Source organism: Pan paniscus, chromosome 19, assembly GCF_029289425.2.
Source record: "Pan paniscus chromosome 19, NHGRI_mPanPan1-v2.0_pri, whole genome shotgun sequence".
Classification (NCBI taxonomy): Eukaryota; Metazoa; Chordata; class Mammalia; order Primates; family Hominidae; genus Pan; species Pan paniscus.
Genome location: NC_073268.2, coordinates 62276857 through 62299516, shown reverse-complemented (window position 1 = coordinate 62299516; position 22660 = coordinate 62276857). Strand labels below are relative to the sequence as shown.

At 46.4% G+C, this 22660-nt stretch overlaps 1 protein-coding gene across 4 annotated transcripts in view; it reads left to right on the top strand.

Annotated features, from left to right (window-relative positions):
* The window catches only part of SHISA6 (shisa family member 6), a 324824-nt gene that overhangs the window by 205943 nt on the left and 96221 nt on the right, over positions 1–22660 (top strand). The gene's annotated exons all lie outside the window — the stretch shown is intronic.

Sequence of the window (22660 nt, the reverse complement as noted above, 5' to 3'; positions counted from 1 at the left end):
ATGGGTGTGTTTAACAAATGATACACATTAGAACACAAGAAATGGTGTCAGGATAACTTTCAGAACCAGAGTAACCTGCAGTCTTCACAGTTTTCCAAGGAGGGAAGGTAAGAAAGAAAGAAATAAGAAGGTAGTCTCTGAATTAAGGATGATCTCAGAAATTCAGGGCTGGACTAATTCACCCAATGTGAGGCTATTGTCGAGTTCCCAAAATACTATGGGGAACATGGTGTAATCTATGGGAATAATGAGTGGTTGAACATTTTAGCTTAACTGCTGCTGACCTCGGAGAAGACCCCCCATAGCTTCCCGGAACTGGCTCAATCAAACCTGGGAATGGAGCCACCTTCCTTGAGTTAACACAGATCTTTTAATGCCAGATTCATTAACAGCTCGCCTTACTTCAGCCTCCGCAGGTTTGGTTTTATTGTGTCCCACCCTCTACCCCACACCCAGCTAAACATTTTCAGAGAGGAGGCAGTCATTTTCTATTTCTCCACGTATAATACCTTTGCTGATTTGACAGATTCCTGCTTTGTTCACTCGGATGGATTGACAGCAGAGCTGCCTCATTAAAGCCTTCTCATAAGCTTTGTCATCATCTCCTCAATGAAGTTTCTGACCATTTCCTTCCATTCTAAACCCAACTGTTTGGTGGCTGGCATGTTTTGCTATGGAAGGAAATACCCCACATGTATGGGAGGGGGCTTGGTACAGAGCTCAGGGGCTTATAAGCCAGTGGAAGCTTGTCCAACCTGCGGACAGCAGTGGGCAGGGCTGGAGGGGCAGTGGGTACGGGCACTCCGTGGTGGAGTTCCTCGCCGCCAACTGTGCATTCCACTTTCTACAGACGAGCTGGACTCTCTGATGTGACAGTCGATTGTGACTCACCCAGGACCTGGCATGTCAGGGCACACAATGAAAATATAATAACTGCCTTGTTATAATCTCCCCGGGAGCTGGGAGCACAAGGGAAAAGGGGGAAGCAAAGGGAAGAGCTAACATCTATGGAGTATCTCCTAAGCTCTGGGAACTTCCCCTACATGATTTTATTTAGTTCTCACAAGTGCTCTTTGGGGCGGGCTTAATTGTTCTTTTAAAACGATAAAGAGGCTGGGTGTGGTGGCTCAAGTCTGTAATCCCAGAACTTTGCGAGGCCAAGGCAGGAGAATCTCCTGTGCCAAGAGTTCTAGACCAGCCTGGGCAACATAGTGAGACCCTGGCTCTAAAAAGATAAAAAATTAGCCGGGCATGGTGGTGGCATGCATGCCTGTAGTCCAAGCTATCAGGAGGCCGACGTGGGAGAATGGCTTGAGCCCAAGAGATCGAGGCTGCAGTCGGCTGTGATCACACCACTGCACTCTAGCCTGAGTGACAGAGTAACACCCTGCCTCTGAAAAAAGAAAATAGGCTGGGCGTGGTGTCTCACACCTATAATCCCAGCACTTTGGGAGGCTGAGGCAGGTAGATCATGAGGTCAGGAGTTCAAGACCAGCCTGGCCAACATAGTGAAACCTGATCTGTACTAAAATACAAAAATTAGCCGGGCGTGGTGGTGAGTGCCTGTAATCCCAGCCACTCAGGAGGCTGAGGCAGGAGAATCGCTTGAACCCGAGAGGTGGAGGTTGCAGTGAGTTGAGATCATGCCACAGCACTCCAGCCTGGGTGACAAGAGCAAAACTCCGTCTTGTCTGAGCAAAAAATCATCTTGTCTCTTCAGCCCAGCTCTGTTTCCAAACGTCCCACTTTCTACCATGGGCCACTGTCATTCTTTTCCTCTCCCAGATCTGAAATGTTTGACTTCTATGTTCTACTCCCTAAGTAAATGTTTTATATTTATATTTTATGCTTGTCACTTCCCCACTTTTATATTTGTTCTGCAGTCTTAAGGTGATAACAAGTGGGGAAAGGACAAGATGATTTTTGTATGATACACATTGAGTCTGAAAGGTACATGAAGCATTGACATGAATGATATGTAGGAAGTTGGGGCCAAAGTTAGCAATAGAAATTGAGGCTTGGGGCTGGGCGTGGTGGCTCATGCCTGTAATCCTAGCACTTTGAGAGGCCCAGGCGGGCACACTGCCTGAGCTCAGGAGTTCGAGACCAGCCTGGGCAACACGGTGAAACCTCGTCTCTACTAAAATACAAAGAAATTAGCTGGGCGTGGTAGCATGTGCCTGTAGTCCCAGCTACTCAGGAGGCTAAGGCAGGAGAATTGCTTGACTCTGGGAAGCGGAGGTTGCACTGAGCTGAGATCATGCCACTGCACTCCAGCGTAGGTGACAGAGCGAGACTCCGTCTCTATTTAAAAAAAAAAAAGAAAAAAAAGAAAAAAAAGAAAAAAATTGAGGCTTGGAAGACTTAGAGAGATGAGCGAGACACTGAAGGAATGAATGATGCGTCTCTTGAAAGGATGGAGTGGGAAAATCCCAGGTGAATGAAGACAGGACATGTGAGGAAGAAGAGAAATTAACCAAGGAAGGAAAGAAATAGTGTCTTGGTGTGCTAAGGCTACTGTACAAAAGCACCACAAACTTGGTGGCTTAACAAAAAGATACATTCATTTTCTCATGGTTCTGGAGGCCAGAAACCTCCACACCTGGTTCCTTCTGAGGGCTCCAAGGGAAAATCTGCCCAGCGTCTTTGTCTCAGCTTCTGGTGACAGCTGGCAACCCTCGTTCTTCCTTGGCGATAGATGCTTCACACAAGGCATCTGTCTTCACATGGTGTTTTCTCCTGTGGATCTCTTCTTTTTCTTTTCTTTGAGACGGAGTCTCGCTCTGTTGCCCAGACTGGAGTGCAGTGGCGCGATCTCGGCTCACTGCAGGCTCCACCTCACGGGTTCACGCCATTCTCCTGCCTCAGCCTCCCAAGTAGCTGGGACTACAGGCGTCCGCCACCACGCCTGGCTAATTTTTTTGTATTTTTAGCAGAGACGGAGTTTCACCATGTTAGCCAGGATGGTCTCAATCTCCTGACCTCGTGATCCACCCGCCTCGGCCTCCCGAAGTGCTGGGATTACAGGCGTTGAGCCGCCGCGCCCAGCTGGATCTCTTCCTATAAGGACATGAATCAAATTGAATTTAGGGGCCCACCCCACTCCACTTTGACCTCATCTTAATTACATCTGCAGGAACCCTCTTTCCAAATAAGTTCCCATTTTGAGTTCCTGGGGGTCAGGACTTCAACATATCTTCTTGGAGGCAGAATTCAATTCGTAACAAAGAGTAATCCAAGGTCGGGCGCAGTGGCTCACGCCTGTAATCCGGGCACTTTGGGAGGCCGAGGTGGGCGGATCACCTGAGGTCAGGAGTTTGAGACCAGCCTGGCCAACATGGTGAAACCCCATCACTACTAAATATACAAAAAAATTAGTCAGGTGTGGTGGCAAGCACCTGTAATCCTGGGTACTCGGGAGACTGAGGCAGGAGAATCACTTGAACCCAGGAGACAGATGTTGCAGTGAGCCAATATTGTGCCCAGGAGGCAGAGGTTGCAGTGAGCCAAGATTGCGCCATTGCACTCCAGCCTGGGCAACAAGAGCAAAACTCCATCCAAAAGAAAAGAAAAAAAAAATCAGAGTAATCCAAGAGAGTAGGACAAGACCCAAAATATAAATAATCCAGGAAATCGCACCAAGGAAGGAGGAATTTTGAGAAAGAAGAACCAATTGGTCGATGGTTACAGAAGCCTATTGCAGTTCATCATGCCTTTCTTCTTGAGACACCATGAACCTTGCCCCTCAAGCGCTGGGTCCAGGTTTCTTGTCAGCCTTTACTATTTGATGTTGAAAACATTATTTTTTCATTCTCTGATAAGGAGCAAGGTAGACCAGGACAGGAGGGAAAATAGAAAATTAAAAAAAAAAAAAACAGATTTGGCCAGATTATCCATGATGAGGCTCACTATGTGTGACAAGAGGAAAGAGGTCAGACTGTGGGGCTTCGGGAGAAGCTGGGAAATGAGGAAGCTGACCCTGCTGGTCACTGTGCTACCAGTTCCCCACTCCCACTCTTCCAGGCATCTCAAATGCGTGGTTTTACCCACAGCCCCTGCTCCCATCTTTCCCATCCATTCTCTGCCCCCTTCAATATGATCTCCATATTTTTCCCTACAATACACAAAGTGCTATCTTAAAACTTCACCACATCCAACTGGCCTTTTCAATTCTTATTCTCTTTGCCCTATGGAGGAGGAAGAAGTTAGAGATAAGAAATGTACATTCATTCATTCATCCGACAAAAGTTTTTAGCATCTACTATATGTCAGAAACGTTTATATGTTCTGTGGATACTCTCAAGGGGGTTACATTTAGTTGGCGGCAACAGAAAATAGCCAAGTAATTAAGTAACTAGGTAATGTTAAATATGATAGGTGGCGTGAGCAAATCAAACAGGATAGTGTGATAAGGAATGACCGGGCAGGGGAAGGAACACAAGGACTGATAGAGTGGTTGGACAGGACCTCTCCTGTCCACAGAGGCGACATTGGAGTTGCCACATGAACACGAATGCACATTTCCCACATCCCAGGGCGGGTATGCTCCGTGTTGGCTCAGGAGCTGAGCCAGGCCCAGTGTGTGGAAATTGCACAGAGGCAGGGTGAGGCACAATATAAGAAAGACTTCCAGACCATCAAAGCTGCCATCTCTGCAGTGTGCTGCCTGTGCTGTCATGAGCTGTCCATCTCCAGAGATGTTCAAGCTTTAGGAACGTTGACCATCGGTGAGGAAGTTTGCAGAAGAAATCCTTAGATGTGGCAGGTTGAACTCAAGATTGCAGAAGAAATCCTTAGATGTGGCAGGCTGAACTCAATAGAAAGGTCCTTTAGCTCTGAAAGACTGTGGTTTACCATCAAGGTCCTGCTCATCCACTGTGCAACTGCTTGACAAGGGCAGTGGGGAGCAGCAATGCCTGGCTCTGTGTAGGAGACAGGACCACGGACATGGAGAATAAGCTTTATCTCCAGCAGTGGTCAGAGGCTCTTCACGTAGAGCTGGGCATGGTAGGTGGAGATAGGGCCAGCTTGCAAGAGAGAAAGCAATTAATCCAGGTCTCCTGGGGATATCGGTGCATAGCACTGTTGCATGTCCTCTCAGTATTTCTTTGTGGGATGCTTATGTGTTCTGTATGTATCCCTACATGCACAATCCTCGTGGTTGTGTTTCTGGCATTTTCAGGAAACCTTTGTCCCCCATGTGCTCACATCCCATGCAAACAACACCATACATGTAAGCCCAGTCCTGTTTCCTCTCTTTAATGGCAATGGTAGATTGTACATAGAGTCCAGCAGGTGACTCAAGGTCAGCTTCCTCATCAGCAGATAAAAGGAATTAGAGTGACTCAGTGGATCACCACCTCTGTGTTTCATGATGCAGACACAGGTGGGGGCAAAAATCCCATGAGCAAATGAGATCTCTGCTCCAGAACCTGAAAGGTTGGCACTGAATCTCACAGCATTCCTTCATTCCTGTCCACTTTTCAACTTCCTCTTTCTCCTCTTCTTCCTCTCCTTTCTCCTCCCCTCCTTCTCCTCTTCCTCTCTTCCCCTCCTCCTCCTCTACTCTACCTCCTTCTCTTACTCTTCCTTCTCCTCCTCTTTCTCTTCTCCCTTCATCCTCTTTTTTCCTCCTCTTGTTCTCCTCTTACTCTCTTCCTCTCCTCCTTGTTCTCCTACGACTACTTCTCTGAGTTCCCTTTCTCCTCTCCTCCTCCTCTACTTTATCTTCTTCTCCTCCCCCTTCTCCCCCTCCTCTTCCTCCCCCACCTCCTCTTCCTCTTCTCCTCCTCTTCTTCCTCCATATTCTCCCCTTTTTCCCCACCCTCAATCCGGATCCAGGTCTTTGGAAACATTCCTCAGCTTTCCTCAGGACTGGAGAACAGACAGGCATTGGCATTAATTTCCTTTCAGCCTTTCCTCCCCTCTTATAATGACTCATTAATCAATGCTCATGATTTTGGAAGAGGCCCAGGGATGTTGAAAGCAGTCCCTAAACAGGGTGAGACCTACAAAGAGATTATCATAGATGATCCATTGTGGATGCTAAAGGTCATTTTTCCAGGCTGACACCAAGACAGTATTGGCCACAGAACAGACACTTGGTAGAAGAGAGCCTGAGGTCCAGGCAGCAGCAACAGCAGCTTCGGGAAACCTGAGATCTTCTGTCTCCCACCCCTCATCCTGCCCTATTCCCCTCACTCAAGGAGTTTATCGTCCTTGCTTCCAGAGACCCTCAGCGGGACAGTGCTTACTTACTGCCTAACCCAACCTGCTTTTAAGCATAATTCAAGCCTACCAAACTGGAATAAATGGAATTTAAATATAGCTTCTTCATTTCCCCCACTATTTCACCAATCTGTGCCTTCTCCCATCTTACCCATCACAGAAAGTAGCAAAATTATCCACTCCATTAGTTTTCATCTCTGCCTCTCACTTCTTTTCTCTTTTCTACTTAAAAATATTTTTGAAATTTATTTTTAAACTTACATACATTAAAATTAGCTTTTGGTGGGAACGTTGCTGGAAAACTACTCGACAAAAACGGAATAGACTATCAAAGCATACAATAGCATGGCTGAATCCCAAAGGCATTATGCGAGGTGCAAGAGGCCAGTCTCAAAAGGTTGCAAACTTATGATTCCATTAATATGACATTCTGGAAAAGGTCAGACTATAGGGACAGAGAACAGATCAGTTGTTGCCAGGGATTAAGGGTTAGGACGTACTACACTCTGTTTATCGATTTACCCACTGAAGGATATTTAGGGTACAAGCTTTTGTTTGGATGTAAATTTTCACTTCTCTTGGGTAAATACCTAGGAGAGGGATTGCTGGGTCCAATGGTATGTTTATGTTTAATTTTATAAGTTAAATCAATAATCCATGTTGGCTTATATAAACCAATAAGCTAAACTGTTTTCTGGAGTGCCTCTCATTTATTCGATTTTTAAAGTCAAAACCTGGCAATCATTCTTTATTGCTGTCTCTTCCTACTCCCCATATTCAATCTATTTCTGCACATCTTCAAGGTTCTACCTCCAAACTATAGCTTCCAATGCTCCCTCCTCCTCCATCATCACTGCAGCCTCCTTGAAGTGAGTCACTGTTATCTCTCGCCTGGGCTTCTTCAGGAGCTACTGTTCAGCCTCTCTGCCCACATCCCACGTCCTCTCTGCACCCTCTTCCTACAGCCTGTTCCCCACAGAGCAGGCAAAGTGATCCTTTTCAGACATTAATCTGATCAGATAACTCCTTACTTCAAGCCTCCCATTGACATCCCATTGTACTTGGCCTTCAGAGGACTCTGCATTCTGGCCCATGGCTACACTCAGCCAATTTTCCACTTTCCTCTTCATTGTCCTGCACAGTCAATTAGCCTCCTGTGAGTTCCCAGACCAAGCTGAGCCATCCCAGACCTCAGGCCTGTGGACACCCTGCCCGCACTGTGAAATGCTTTTCTCTGTGCTCCAGGCGTGTGGCTCCTTCATGCCCTAGTCTAAATGCCACTTTCTCAAAGGCCCTTCATGTCCATCATGGCGCTTATCCAAATGGGTTATTTTTATAGACAATTGTTCACTCATTTGTTATCTATTTCTTTCCAATTCAAATGGGAGAACCTTCAGAGCAGAGAACTCATCCTGGTTGTCACTCCTACTTGGAGCAGTTCCTGACACATAGCAGGTGTGCTTTAAAAATGTTCAATGGGCTGGGCACGGTAGCTCATGCCTATAATCTCAGCACTTTGGGAGGCCAAGGTGGGTGGATCACGAGGTCAGGAGATCAAGACCATTCTGGCTAACACGGTGAAATCCTGTCTCTACTAAAAATACAAAAAAATAGCTGGGCGTGGTGGTGAGCACCCGTAGTCCAAGCCACTCCAGAGGCTGAGGCAGGAGAATGGCGTGAACCCAGGAGGTGGAGCTTGCAGTGAGCCGAGATCACGCCACTGCACTCCAGCCTGGGCGACAGAGCAAGACTCCGTCTCAAAAAAAAACAAAAAAAAAAAACAGTTCAATGAATGAATGACTCAATGCAATGTCATCCTGTACTCCTTATTTAAAATAAAATAAAAGAGAGGGAGTTTGTGGAGATTTCATATGGGATAATAGCACCTACTTCATAAGGTTAGAATTGAATGAGTCAACATATGCTAAACACCTACAACAATGCCTGGCACACAGCAAACATGATGTAAATGTGAGACTAAAAATAATAATGATGGAAGCAAATTCACGGAAGAGGAGTTCCAGCCTTCTTAGGAGAACAAAACTGTTTATTCCTTTAACAAATATTTACTGAGTCTGCACAGATGGAAGTGTGTGCACAAGCGTGAGCATGACACCCAAATGGCACTCATCACAAGAACAGAACACAGACCCTTCACACTTTGCTCCCAGAAGAGCCCAGGAGTAAAGGTTCTCACCCCACTGAGCATTTCCTTCTCCCTGACACCCCCAATTTGCACAGAAACCATGGGAGAGGGGCCACATTCCATTTTAGAAGGCGACATCCTCACAGCAGGGCACTACGCTGGGTACTGTTTGTATCTGCAATGGGTGCACTACCTACTGGTCATCGAAAACCCTTCTGGTCATCGAAAAGCTCTTGGGAGTACCTTTGCACTCAAAGCAATACACATCATTTTAAGATATTCTCCAAATCCTGTTGATACTAAAATGAGTGCATTTTCTTCTAGGGTGCGTGAAGGATTGAGGTTTGACCGTAGATGTTCAAATATATGGAAGTCCATATTGTCTTAACAGCACCCAGACCTGTCCTCCCAACAATTTAAAATTGTCATGGTTAGAAAGGCGCTTTGTAAATGTAAACCCATCGCTTTACCTTTCCAAGGGCATTCTTTATGAGATGAGTCATGAAAGCATCATTGTGCATGCAGGAGGCATTTACTAAATGCACATTTTCAAAAAGTGGTGGGAGACGGAGGACTGGAGGGAGGGAGGAGGATACACCAACAGCACATGGGCCCTGCCAAACCCACCTCTGTTACTTGATATGGATGGTCATACCAGTTGTGCTCTGCACCGAGGCACCTGGTGGAGAGAGCCATTTTGCTCACTGGGGCTGTGACTTCCCAGGGGAGTTCTCCTCTTCCTAAGTGCCTTCCAGAGGCACTCAGTGTGCCGACAGTCACCTGGTTCCATAAACAGCCTCCTTCACAAACAGAAATAAGCAGAAACTGGACCCTGGGTATGAGCACAGCTAAGTTCTAGCCTGGATTCTGCCACTAACTTAAGACTCTTCCCTCCTCTAGCTCCAGGCATCTACATCCATAAGATGATGAATTCAGACAAGATAGTTGGTTTTCACACATTTTGTTTTGTAGCTGCAGAGCCATGTCCTCCAGTGAAATAGTTCTTTGAACCTCCTAAGTGAAGCAAATGACCTTGAGGCCACGCTGTCGGAGGTGGGAGGGGACCTGAGCCCTTAGCCCTCACCAGGGCTGGACCGCCCCCCTCTGCACACGAAGAACTGCAGGACTTGGAGGCTGTCTCAAATATTCTCTTTAGGGCTCTATTTCTGGGATTTTATAAGAACCTGTCAAGCAAGAAAAACTCCCCAGAGATTATAGAGAGTTACACACAGATAGAAATAATAAGACCCACAATTCCACTGTGTACCCTGGCCATTCAACTGGGGGATGCTTTTCAAGTCTTTCTAGCAGGGTCCTCAGCTCCTGTAGGCTGTCACTCATCCACTTCCCTTCATCGAAGCTTCTGGCTCTTTGCCACTACCTACAATCTCATCCAGTTCTCTGCTGTGCCGTATGCTCCCTTGATATTGGGAGATTCTTAAAAGAAGTCAGTCCCCCTTGTCAGTTCCAGCTCTCTCAAGAGCCTATCTGCAAATCTCTGCCTCATTGAATATGCATGGCGACCAACTGAATATTTATGATGCCCCAACGTCTCCAAAGGGCCCCAGCGTTTCGAATGCATGCAGCCCTCCCTGGTACCCATTCCACAGCTCCCCAGTGGTGTCCCTGCCACTCATCTCTCTACCCTGCACTCCTTCTCCTTTACTGTTGATCCTAATCCATCAATCCTCAGTCTTCCCGAGGAAGCTTTTCTGAATTACACCACCACCCGTGCAGTCGACAGTTACAACACAGGTTAAAATCTGTCTTTTGGAATCGAAGCTTTCCTTGCACAGGGAAATGCCAGTTTCTCATTAACTTCCATAAAGGTAGATGAGATAGGCCGGGCACGGTGGCTCATGCCTGTAATCCCAGCACTTTGGGAGGCCAAGGCAGGCAGATCACGAAGTCAGGAGTTTGAGACCAGCCTGGCCAACATAGTGAAACCCTGTCTCTACTAAAAATGCAAAAAAAAAAAAAAAATTAGTTGGGTGTGGTGGTATGTACCTGTAGTCCCAGCTACTTGGGAGGCTAAGGCAGGAGAATCGCTTGAACCCGGGTAGTGGAGGTTGCAATAAGCCGAGACCACGCCATTGCACTCCAGTCTGGGTGACAGAGTGAGACTCAGTCTCAAAAAAAAAAAAAAAAAAAAAGAAGACAGATGAGATAGATAGATGCCTTCCATAAAAATAGAGAATGCCTGGCCCAGGCACAGTGGCTTATGCCTGTAATCCCAACACTTTGGGAAGCTGAGGCAGGGGGATCACGAGGTCAGGAGATTGAGACGATCCTGGCTAACGTGGTAAAACCCCGTATCTACTAAAAATACAAAAAATTAGCCAGGCTTGGTGGCGGGTGCCTGTAGTCCCAGCTACTTAGGAGGCTGAGGCAGGAGAATGGCGTGAACCTGGGAGGCAGAGGTTGCAGTGAGCCGAGGTCACGCCACTGCACTCCAGCCTGGATGACATAGCGAGACTCCGTCTAAAAAAAAAAATAGAATGCCTGAAAAAACAAGGTCTTACACTTACCATGTGTTAAGAATTGCCTTACATACTTCACCAGACTTATCTTAAGTCCAACCAGTGAGTATCTTCTGGGTGATAATGCAACTTCTTCAGGCTTCGGTTTTCTCATCTGTAGGTGGTAAACATGTCTGCCTATTGTGATGTTACCTTAATGAAATGATGAAAAGAAGTCAACCTTGCAAAGCTAGTTGGTGGGCTCTGATAGTAATGTTCCTCCTCTCTCTTTGTTCTTCACTCTCCCCTCCCCTGGGTGTGTTGTCAGGGAATAAAGAAAGCTCAATATCCCAAGGAGTGAGCTCTGAGCCCTACAGAAGCAGACACCGAAGAAGGAGTGATGATTTCTGTCGCCACGCTGTTTAGTGTAGCAGACCATGTGCTAATGAGGATGGATGAGGCTGTTTGGTAGAAAGGATCTGCTCTCCTGGAGGAGACCAAACTGTGGATGCAGACAATTGATGGCCAGGATGAGGGGCCCCTCTGCAAACTCTCAGGCTGGGCCAGGCCCCCTTATTCAGTGCACAAACCCACTTTTCTATCTTCTGGGAGAACCAGCCTCCAGTGCAGCATCTTCTGACCCACGCTACTCTCCTGAGAAGTAAGATAGCACAATGCTCCTCCCAGATTTAGACAGGCTCCACGTGGATCTGCTGCTTACTCCCTGTGTGGCCTTTGAAAGGTCACTTAACCTCTCTGGGTCCCGATGTCTCACTTGACAAACAGGCATAATCCCGGCCTGTTCCCATCATTGGGTAGTTGTGAGAATTAAAAGGAGTTATGGTGTAAAAGACATTATGGGCCGGGCATGGTGGCTCACGCCTGTAATCCCAGCACTTTGGGAGGCCGAGGCAGGCGGATCATGAGGTCAGGATCAGGAGATCGAGACCATCCTGGCTAACATGGTGAAACCCCGTCTCTACTAAAAAAAAAATACAAAAAAATTAGCTGGGCGTGGTGGCAGGCACCTGTGGTCCCAGCTACTCGGGAGACTGAGGCAGGAGAATGGCGTGAACCTGGGAGGTGGAGCTTGCAGTGAGCCAAAATCGCACCACTTCACTCCAGCCTGGGCGACAGAGCGAGACTCCATCTCAAAAAAAAAAAAAAAAAAAGACATTATGAATACAAGACTAATTTCAAATATCTCATCCTTTCATGAAGCCCTCCCCTACCCTCCTACACTGAATTAATCTTGTATTGCTCTGGACTGCCTCCTGAATATTAATAATATGCCCCTGCTATAGCATTGCTCAGAGTCTGCCCTGGATAATAAGGAGTTATTCACATGCATTTGTTGGCCTGCTAGACCATGATCTGTATGAGGCAGGTGTACAGGGTATGGCTCTTATGCATCTCTGTGTACACCTCTGCAGGCAGCACAGTGCCAGGCATATGGCACATGTACAGTAAGTGTTTAATGAAATAATCAAGACCTCTTTCTGCCTGGATCCAGCCTTCATGTTAGGTTTTATGTGCTGTTTAATATCTGCAGGTAGAGGAAAGGTTCTGTGAAGGTCCACACTCCCTAGCCTGGGTGACAGTCCCCAGTTGAGCAAGCTGGTGATATAAGTGGGAAAACATGGGAAGTTTACGGAGTCTGTATGTGAAACACAGAACCCAGTTCCTTCCCTCGATCACTGGGTTGTATTCAGTCACAGAACACATCACGGGAACTAGTTGGAGTTTTTGAAGCAATTGCTTCTTGTCTCTGAAATTGCTTCCCTGACTTCTGGGCAAGTCCCTGCAGTGGTTGCAGAGAGCCCCAGCTGTTTAATATCCAGCCCACTGATAGGAGCGATTGCTCATCAAACCCCAGAACCCCGATGCGTTCAAGAGGGACCGTCGACAGCCTCAGCTGCAGAGGTCTCAGACAAATGGCTGCAGAGTGGATTGGCCAACGTTAAGCAACAAACATGATTAAAGGCCAGAAAATAGGACCTGTGAGGAAAGGATGGAGCCATCTGTTTGATTTATTGTGAAGAAGAACAAATAACAGTGTGCAAGACTGTGGAAATTTTCTACAAGAAGAATAGCAATGTCCAGCTCAATGAGGCCGGAACAAGGAAAGAAGGGCATGAACTGCCACATGAGGGATTTTGTCCAGATGCAGGAAGGAAGAACTTTCCTACTGCCTGGCAACCAGCTAGGCTAGGTGCCGGGATGGTCTCCCAGAAGCAGCTTTGTAAAAATGATAGACCTGAGTCCAGCAGAAAAAAAACAACGATACAAATATCTAGGAGTTGGAAAAGAAAAAGTGATGAGTTTGTTTGTTTGTTTGTTTTTTGAGATGCAGTTTCACTCTTATTGCCCAGGCTGGAGTGCAATGGCATGATCTCAGCTCACCACAACCTCCACCTCCCGGGTGCAAGCGATTCTCCTGCCTCAGCCTCCCGAGTAGCTGGGATTACAGGCACCCACCACCGTGCCTGGCTAATTTTGTAATTTTAGTAGAGACAGGGTTTCTCCATGTTGGTCAGGCTGGTCTCGAACTCCTGCCCTCAGGTGATCTGCCTGCCTCAGTCTCCCAAAGTGCTGGGATTACAGGCATGAGCCAGTGATGAGTTTTTATGCATCACCCTTCTGAGTAGATCCAGAACTCCTGGATAGGGTAGGTAAGGAAGTGAGGCCAAGGCGACTTTGGGGCCTGAGACATTGACTAAGCAAAGCCCACATCCCTCAACATGGGTCCTGCCACTGGCCCCAGGGCCTAGCTGAGCCTACAGAGAATGGACAAGTCCCTGAATGTGTTTTAATCAGCAAAACACTAGCAGAATGCCATAATGAATGGATTGCAACTGGGATCACAAATGTGCTTACAACATAGAGGGATTTTTTTAGCATAGGATTTTATTGATTAATTAATGAATGATTATCTACTAGTTGCTGTCTTCCTGAGGAATTATTAGCATGTACAAAGAGTGCGTGTTGAATCTGTTAAAAATAAAAGTATTTATAATAAATATAAATATCATCCTTTGATATACAGTTGAATAGCAGGCTCACGCCTGTAATCCCAGCACTTCAGGAGGCCGAGGCAGGCGGACCACGAGGTCAGGAGATTGAGATCATCCTGGCTAACACAGTGAAACGGTGTCTCTACTAAAAATGCAAAAAATTAGCTGGGCATGGTGGTGGGCACCTGTAGTCCCAGCTACTCAGGAGGCTGAGGCAGAAGAATGGTGTGAACCTGGGAGGCGAAGCTTGCAGTGAGCTGAGATCGTGCCACTGCACTCCAGCCTGGGCAACAGAGCAAGACTCCATCTCAAAAAAAAAAAAAAAAAAAAAGGTACCTGGGATTTGTTTTAATCAGGTATGGTAAGACACACAGACATAGAAATGGCTGACATGAAGTAGTTTTTTACTCACAGATGCCTATAAACAAGGGGACACAGCACATAGGGCTACATGGGGAAGCACCAGGTTAGGACAAGAGGCAGAGGGAGCAGCGGGAAAACATGGGTAAGAGTTTTATTGTGGTTTCCATAGGAAGGTAAGGCAGAGCAGGGTAAGCAGGCTTAGGATTGGCTAGTTGGGATAATTTCAGCAGGCTTTGGGACATAGGGGCTGTCTCTAGTTGTCTGGTTCCTAGCCCTGGGATTACTACGGCAGGTAGAGAGTAGTTCAGAGTTTGAGAGCCCAGTAGAGGAGGTGGGGAGCTGTGGGCTCTGGATTGGTCAGCTTGCTTATGAAAAGCATGCTCTCCAGCAAGTCCTTCACTATCTCTAGGAATTAGTTAACTCTGGGAGGGGTATTCCCTCCTAGGTCAGCAAGACCCCAGATACCAGAGCATGAAGAATACAGAAAATTTAAAAATATAGTTAATACAATCCTTTCCAAGGGCAAATATGGGCACAGTTCATTTTGTGTTGATATTGGTGGACAATTGGATTTATTAAGCCTTAGAGAAATGCAAGAAATTTCAGGCAAAGCCATATAAGAGGGGAAAAGATCAGCTGGATCATAATGAGAGAAAACAAGTTAGAAAAATAGGGCAAAGTGACAGGTAGCAGAGATTAAAGCTCACCCCTGCTTTTCCTCCCCCCCTTGCTTCTGTCCTCTCTGGGAGAGAGGGCAAAGTCAGTGTGAGACTGTGTTCTGTAAAGTATCCCCTGAAGGCTGAATGTTTTATCCAGTCAGGATGCCATGCATTCTAAGGCTAAGGACTCCATCAGCAAGCATTTCTCCCCAAGGTGGGCAAAGATGCTTGTCTGTGTTCAAAGACCACAGATTCTCATCTTATCCCAGCTGTCTCCCAAGTGTATGTAGCCACTAGTCATGGATCCGGCAACAGCTGACCCCTCCCTCACACCAAATACAAGGTGCCAGGCTGTGTTCTTGCTGATGAGTGGTGTCATTAGCAGGGTCTACTCTCTGGCAACTACTGCCATCAATATGGAGTGTTGGGCAACCCTCAATAAGAGCTTCCTCTACTTCCTACCTTCCAGAGATAATAAACACAGCTGACAGTGTGGGGTTTTTTTTGTTTGTTTTTGTTTTTTTGAGACAGAGTCTCACTCTGTCGCCCAGGCTGGAGTCCAGAGTGCAATGGCACGATCTCGGCTCACTGCAACCTCCACCTCCCAGGTTCAAGCAATTTTCCTGCCTCAGCCTCCTGAGTAGCTGGGATTACAGGCATGTGCCACCATGCCTGGCTAATTTTTGTATTTTTAGTGGAGATGAGGTTTCACCACTTTGGCCAGGCTGGTCTCGAACTTCTGACTTCAAGTGATTTGCCCGCCTTGGCCTCCCAAAGTGCTGGGATTATAGTGTGTTATCCAATGTGTTATCCATTGAGGTAGGACAAAAAACGAAGAAGCGTACAAATGCAAATTTTGTCTTTGGGAAGCTGATCACTACCATGAAGCACAGCATCACATACCCATGATTTAAAAATCTACTTTATGAAAAACCTAGATGCAGAGCACAGTGTTATTCACATTTTCAAAGGATTATCCAGGAACAGTTTACCAGGCAAGAGTAATCTGTGGAGCCAACAGGCTGCAAAGGAAAACTCGGGACCCTCAACAGGTCATCTAAGCTCCGTAAGCTTGTTTCCTTATCCATAAAGTGGAGATAAGAATGGTACCTACTTCAAAAGGGTATTGGATCAAGGAGATAATGTTTGTAGAGCTCTTGACACAGATTTGGCATATAGCCAGCGCTCAATAAATAATAGCTATTACTATTCTTCACTTTATTAAATGATCACCACTCCTGTAAATAGTAAAAACCCTTTATGAATCTTTTAAAAGGTTTTTTTTAAGAAAATACTGAAGAACAACAAGAAAATAAAAGTTGCCTCAAGTTCTAACATTTATAATGATTAAAGAAAGAAGTGGAAATTACAGCCTCTTCTCCAATCCCACCCTCTGTTAGTTAAATGCTTTTAACAGAATCTTTTCCAACATTTTGCTGTCCTTTATTACATATCTGTAGGTCTGTATCTATTTCTTTTTATATAAAAGTGAGATTACCCTATGCATATTGGTCTGGAACTTGTTTATTTCACTTGACAATACGTCATGGAGAATGTTCCTAATCAGTTCATTCATGTCTACTAGGTTCTTATTTGAACAGCTACATCGTACTTTATGGTACAAGTACGCAGTCAATTATTTATCCATTTTCCTATTGATGGATATTTAGGTTATAATACTCACGGATCCTAAGTGTGATCTGATATGAAAAATCATTTGCTTATACATTTTGTAAATACATGCAAAGCACCTGTAGGTATTTGGAAAAGAAGTGTTGAATTTTAGATTGTGCAGAAGGTTTTGTTTGTGTGTTTGTTTTGAGACAGGGTCTTGTTCTGTCACCCAGGCTGGAGTGCAGTGATCCAATCACAACTCACTGCAGCCTCAGCCTCCTGGACTCAAGTGATCCACTCACCTCAGCCTCCCACGTAACTGGGACTACAGGTGTGTGCCACTATGCCTGGCTAATTTTTAAATTTTTTGTAGAGATGGGGTCTTGCTATGTTGCCCAGGCTGGTCTTGAACTCCTGGGCTCAAACTGTCCTCCTGCCTCGGCCTCCCAAAGTACTGGGATTACAGACGTGAGCCACTGCACCCAGCCATGGAAAAGATTTTGCCTAAACTTACAATACACCATTAGCTGTATGATCAACAGGTTTTCCCTCCTTTTTGGATTAACTATAATTGTTTGCATCATAAAATTGGCTCAATTCCCAGGCCCACCTGGGTCCCAGTCCATCACCCAACAGAGATTTTCACATAGATTCTGGGGGCTGGAGGCAGGAGGCTCTACTTTCCATCTTGCCTGAGTGATCCTCCAGTCTTGTCACCCTGTGGAAGAAGTTGCACGAAGTGAAACTGGCCACCTCTGCCTGATGACAGCTTTCTTGTCCATGCAGGCCCCTGTCTATATCACACCCACATCCATGAAATGAATGCATTACACTCTGTGGAGAAGGGAGCCAAGCAAGCTCAGAGTTCCACAGTAGAGGAAGACCCTATCATGTTCTCAGGCAAAGAAAATAATCAAGCCAAAAGAAATCCCTGGCTGGGCACGGTGGCTCACGCCTGTAATCCCAGCACTTTGGGAGGCCAAGGCAGGTGGATCACCGGAGGCCAGGAGTTCGAGACCAGCCTGGCCAACATGGTGAAACTCCGTCTCTACTAAAATACAAAAATTAGCCGGGAGTGGTGGCGGGTGCCTGTAATCTCAGCTACTCAGGAGGCTGAGGCAGAAGAATTGCTTGAACCAAGGAGGCAGAGGTTGCAGTGAGCCAAGATCATGCCATTGCACTCCAGCCTGGGTGACAAGAGCAAAACTGATTAAAAAAAAAAAAAACCCCTTTTATAAGCACCAGGTTCATGCTATTCAAAAAGCTGCCACTTGATTATGTTTCTAGTTTTTTCATATATTTTCAGTTGCTCCACATTACTTACCAAAAGATTAAACTCCTTGTACCAGTACCTCTGTCTTCAGCCACCTGGCCTCAACTGACTGTCCCAGCTTTATGTCCCAAAGCATCTGGTCCAACAACCCACTTGCTGCATTCTCAACGTGCAGTGTCCTTTCCTGCTCCTCTCGGTGCGCTTTCTGTCCCCTCTGTGTTCTCACCTCAAGCCTACTGAATCCTACAAGGCCACCACTCGGGGAAGCATCGGCTATAGCAATTGTGTCTTTTAAATTATTTTAATATGCTCATGCCTCTCGTATGCAGCCTTGCATTGCTACTGTTTCCATATAGCCTATGTCCTATACTAGATTATCAAATCTTGGAGGACATGAATTAGGCCACATGAAGCATTTTTGTTTGAAATAGAGTCTGGCTCTGCTGGTCTGGAGTGCAGTGGTGTGAACACAGCTGACTGTAGCCTTGACCCTCTGGGCTCAAGAGATCCTCCTGCCTCAGCCTCCCAGGTAGCTGGGACCAGGTTGCTTAGACCTGGAAGGCTATTTCTTCAGCTTCCCTTGTAGGATATCCTAGCTACTGCCCCCAGGAGATCTGACAGCTTCTCTAGAATGTTGGAGTCATGGCGCACACCTCCACTCACATCCTGGCCCTCCTCTGCCTGATCTCACTCTTCCCATCCACTCCCTGCTTTGTGGTGCAGCAGTGGGGGTGATGCTGCTTCAAGGCTGAGCTTCATACATGGTCACTTTGCAGTGCCCTTGAGAAGGACACATGGTTTGCACAACTGCATCTGTCCCGGGAGCCGTGGCGAACGCAGTCTCCAGGCCTATCTCCCCGGCTCTGGAAGACACACCTTTTTGAGAATAGAGACTCAGTAGAGACTTAGTGACTGTATTGCTCCCAATTCAACTACTAGCAGCAACATTCCCTCCACCACCATCCCAAAGAAAGTTCTTATAAAATGGAGTTCTGGGGAAGGGACTACAACTGAAGGAATGCAGCGGCACCTTGTTCTTCTAGATTGATGCTGAGAGCTTGCTGCAGCACAATCTACACACACAGTCTACAGGCCTGAACTAGGAGTGGGGCCCAGGGTTCAAAATGACACACACACAGTCCTGGAAGGGTGTCTGCACACAATCACTGCACAAAGTGCCTGCTGGACACATAAACAAATCAATGCAAATATCCATAGAATAAGAGAACATGCCTGTTGTCAAGTCAAGAATGTTGGGTTGAACTTGAGGCTGCTTGTGCTTAGGATCCACTGACAGCTGCCCATCCATGTGGAGTGGTCAGGAAGGAATACAAGGATGATAAACGGGTCAAGCAGGATGCGATAGCTTGAGGAAGGGGAATAGTCCTGAAAGAGGCAAGCAGCCCCCCACCCAAGGTCCCCCAGTGGGCCCTTGAAATCCTTAACCTAATCACATCTGCAAAGTCCCTTTTGCCATGGAAGGTAACTTATTCACACACTTCAGGGACATCCTCAGGGCCTACTGTTCAGCCTGCCACCAGTGGGTGTGCCCCGTTCTGTTCCCAAGTCACACTGCAGTTTACGTCTCCATGTGCCTGTCCATAATTCATCTGATATCCCTCATCTCTAGACCCCCATTCCAGATGCCATCCGTCCTCAAAGACCCACTTACATAAGATTTTGTAGGCACTTTTTTCTGAACTTCGGGGCTTTTATTCTAAAAGGCAGAAAGCAGGAAACAATTTTTAAATTGATGTCAGACATCATTGATCCTGGAAATTCATTGGCAATTGCCTCCCACGGGGACCGTTCTCAGCCCGTGTTTTCTTCAGAGACCACCTCCTGTAACCCATCCTGGCCCTCCTCCATTCGGCCTGCTTAGGACACTTTTGTGCAGATCAGGGCTGCTCTCTACTCGGGCCCATCTCTCCCATCTCAGCCTCCTTCATGCATGTCTCAAGTGTCATTAAGTGCCTAAGCTGAGTGCTGTGGCTCTTTGTCACCCCTCTCAGTAGCTACAAGGAAACATCAGAAGCTGTAAAATGACAGGTTTTTCTTTAACATGGACTATCCCTCTCACTACCATCAATGACCTTATGGGGAACGTTATCAAGATGTATTTATTCACAAGCTGTCCAGAGTTAGTTCCTGTGGGTTCAAGGATCTATTTCCGTCATAAGTATTCATTCATGCCTTCACTTGGCAAATATTTAGTAAGCGTCTACCATGTCCACGTACTGCTCTTGGCTCCAGGGTTATAATGATGAACAAGCTCACACTGGTCCCCATCTGAGAGATAGTTCGTGTTTAATTCAAAGATAAACCACCACCACCAACACCACCCTCAAGTTGTAGATTTAAAGATCACCTCTAATTTCTGTTACCTTGATCATAGAATGACAATGGTCCTACAGTGTCAGTATGACATATGATGTCATATTTTTCTCTCTTCTGTTAATTCTTGGATGACAAAAGACATGTCAGGAAGATTTTCTTCCTGCATTAATGAAGAAAAGCTAGAGGAAAGTGAGACAAGAGAGGGACCCATCTCCCTCATTGTGATATCCAAATCTAATGCACTTAAGAGCCTCTGAGCCTGCAGCAGGACCAGCCCTCATCAGGCACTCTAATAGGAAAGCCTTTCACTTCCTCTTAACTGGTTCTCACCTCTTTGGGGAGTGAGAATACATAATGGATTAAAGGGCCTCTTCTTGTAGCTCCTGTTGATGTAAAAGGAAAACAATATCCCTGTTCTGAGAGTTTAGCACAGCCAAACAGATCCAGGGTAAGTGCCTGAAAGCAGGGTTTGCTTTGGATAAGCCTCCATTCCGATAATGGCGAACCAAGTACCCACTTCTCCCTCTAGGCCTTCCAGTGTGTGCAGCAAACATCCTTGTTCTTGTTAGGTACAGCTTCTAAAACCCTTAAAGCTTTCACAATCTCCTTGATATTAGTGGTTGGTTTATTCTTTTCCCTGAAAGCTTACAGAAGCATAAAAAATTTCAAAGCTGGAAGGGACCTCAGAGAACAGCCATATTATTTAATTTATATTTTTAATTTTCCTAATTCAACAACTTCAGGGAGGTGAGTTTATTTGCTCCGTTTCCCTCTGTTCTCTGGCCTGTTTCCATTCATTGCCCAATTGCTGCCCTTTCCTCCTGGCGCCCATTCCACCCCCCAGGCCAACTTTCTCCTTGAAAACCATTCTTTGATTTTCCTTGCTTTTTTTGCAACACTGCCCATATGAGCTTTATTGATTCTCTCTCCCGTCCTAAAGTTAGAGTATGACTGTAGCCGTGCTCTAAGATGCTTTCTGGGTATCTTAGCTGAGATACAGTTGGCTGTACAAAGCCAAGGTCCAGATTTTGTAAGCAAGCAGGGGCGGAATCAACCAGGGACATCCTCTGGGGTGCAGCCTGCATTCTAGGGCTCCTACAAAAGTGGGCTACCGTGCCTGATTCTGTTAGTACAGTGAGAACTCAGGAGGACTGGAGGCTGGTTTTCATCTGAACACTAATCTTAGGAGAAGGGGGGTTCTGGTACCTGGGGATTATTCCTGGAGAAAACACAGAACAGGACCTGGATTTGTCAGCGGTCCTGACAAAGGGCTAGTCCAAGCCCGATTCTCACTGGAGAGAAGCTCAAAGCCCACTGTTTCTTTCAAAACAGAAAAGGATAACTTCATTCTGATCTGGATGATCCTGGGTGCAACGGCTTCTACCATTTCCTTAGAAGATAAGTCTTTTGAGCCTGGCACAGTGGCTCACACCTGTAATCCCAGCACTTTGGGAGGCCAAGGTGGCTGGATCACTTGAGGTCAGGAGTTTGAGGCCAGCCTGGCCAACATGGTGTAACCCCATTTCTACTAAAAATACAAAAATTAGCCAGACATGGTGGCACGAGCCTGTAATCCCAGCTACTCGGGAGGATGAGGCAGGAGAATGAACCCAGGAGGTAGAGGTTGCAGTGAGCCGCTGAGATCGTGCCACTGCACTCCAGCCTGGGCAACAGAAAGAGACTCCGTCTCAAAAAAATATATATATATATATATATAAGTCTTTGGGCCTCCGTGACTTTCCAAAGACAGAAGACAGCATCTGGCCCAAGCAAAATGAACCCTCTGTGGTAGAAAAATAATGGCCCCAAAGATGTCCACTTCCTAATCCTCAGAACCTGCGAATATGGTGCCTTACCTGGCAAAAGAGATATAATATTGGAAGATGGTCCTGAATTATCTGGGCAGGCTCAGTGTCATCACAAGGGTCCTTACAATAGGGAGGAAGCAAGATGCAAGTCGGAGAAATAAATTGGAAGATGCCTGAAGATGGAGGAAGGGGCCAAGAGCCAGGAAGGCAGGGAGCTTCTAGGGGCAAAGGAATAGTCTCCCCTAGAGCCTCCAGAAGGAATGCAGCCCCAGTATCACCTTGATTTTAGCCCCATGAGATCCATGTCAGACTTCTGACCTCCAGAACTGTCAGGTAATAAGTTCCTGTTGTTTTATGCCACTGAGTTTGGGGTAACTTGTGACCACAGCAATAGGAAATTAATGCACTCTGCTTAAAGGAAGAAAGCAGAGCAGGGGTTGGGGGGGTTCCTGTGGGTGAGGTTCACGTGATCTAAATGAGCCTCGTGGGAGGTGTCCTGAGAGTCTCCTCTGCCTTGGATCCCTCTGTGAAGCACTGGGCTTTCCCCCCTTCTCCCTGCCTCTCCCTGATACCCAGCAGAGCTCCAGCTCCAGACTGGAGCATCATGAGGAAGCAGTTTTCTCTTCTCTGGCTTCCCAGCTGGCCTCAGCAACAGACCTTCCAAATCTGGATTTTCTTACTGTGATAGAAATCCTTACTTTGCGTCCCCACAAAATTCATGTTAAAGCCCTTACCTTCAATGTAATTGTATTTGGAAAC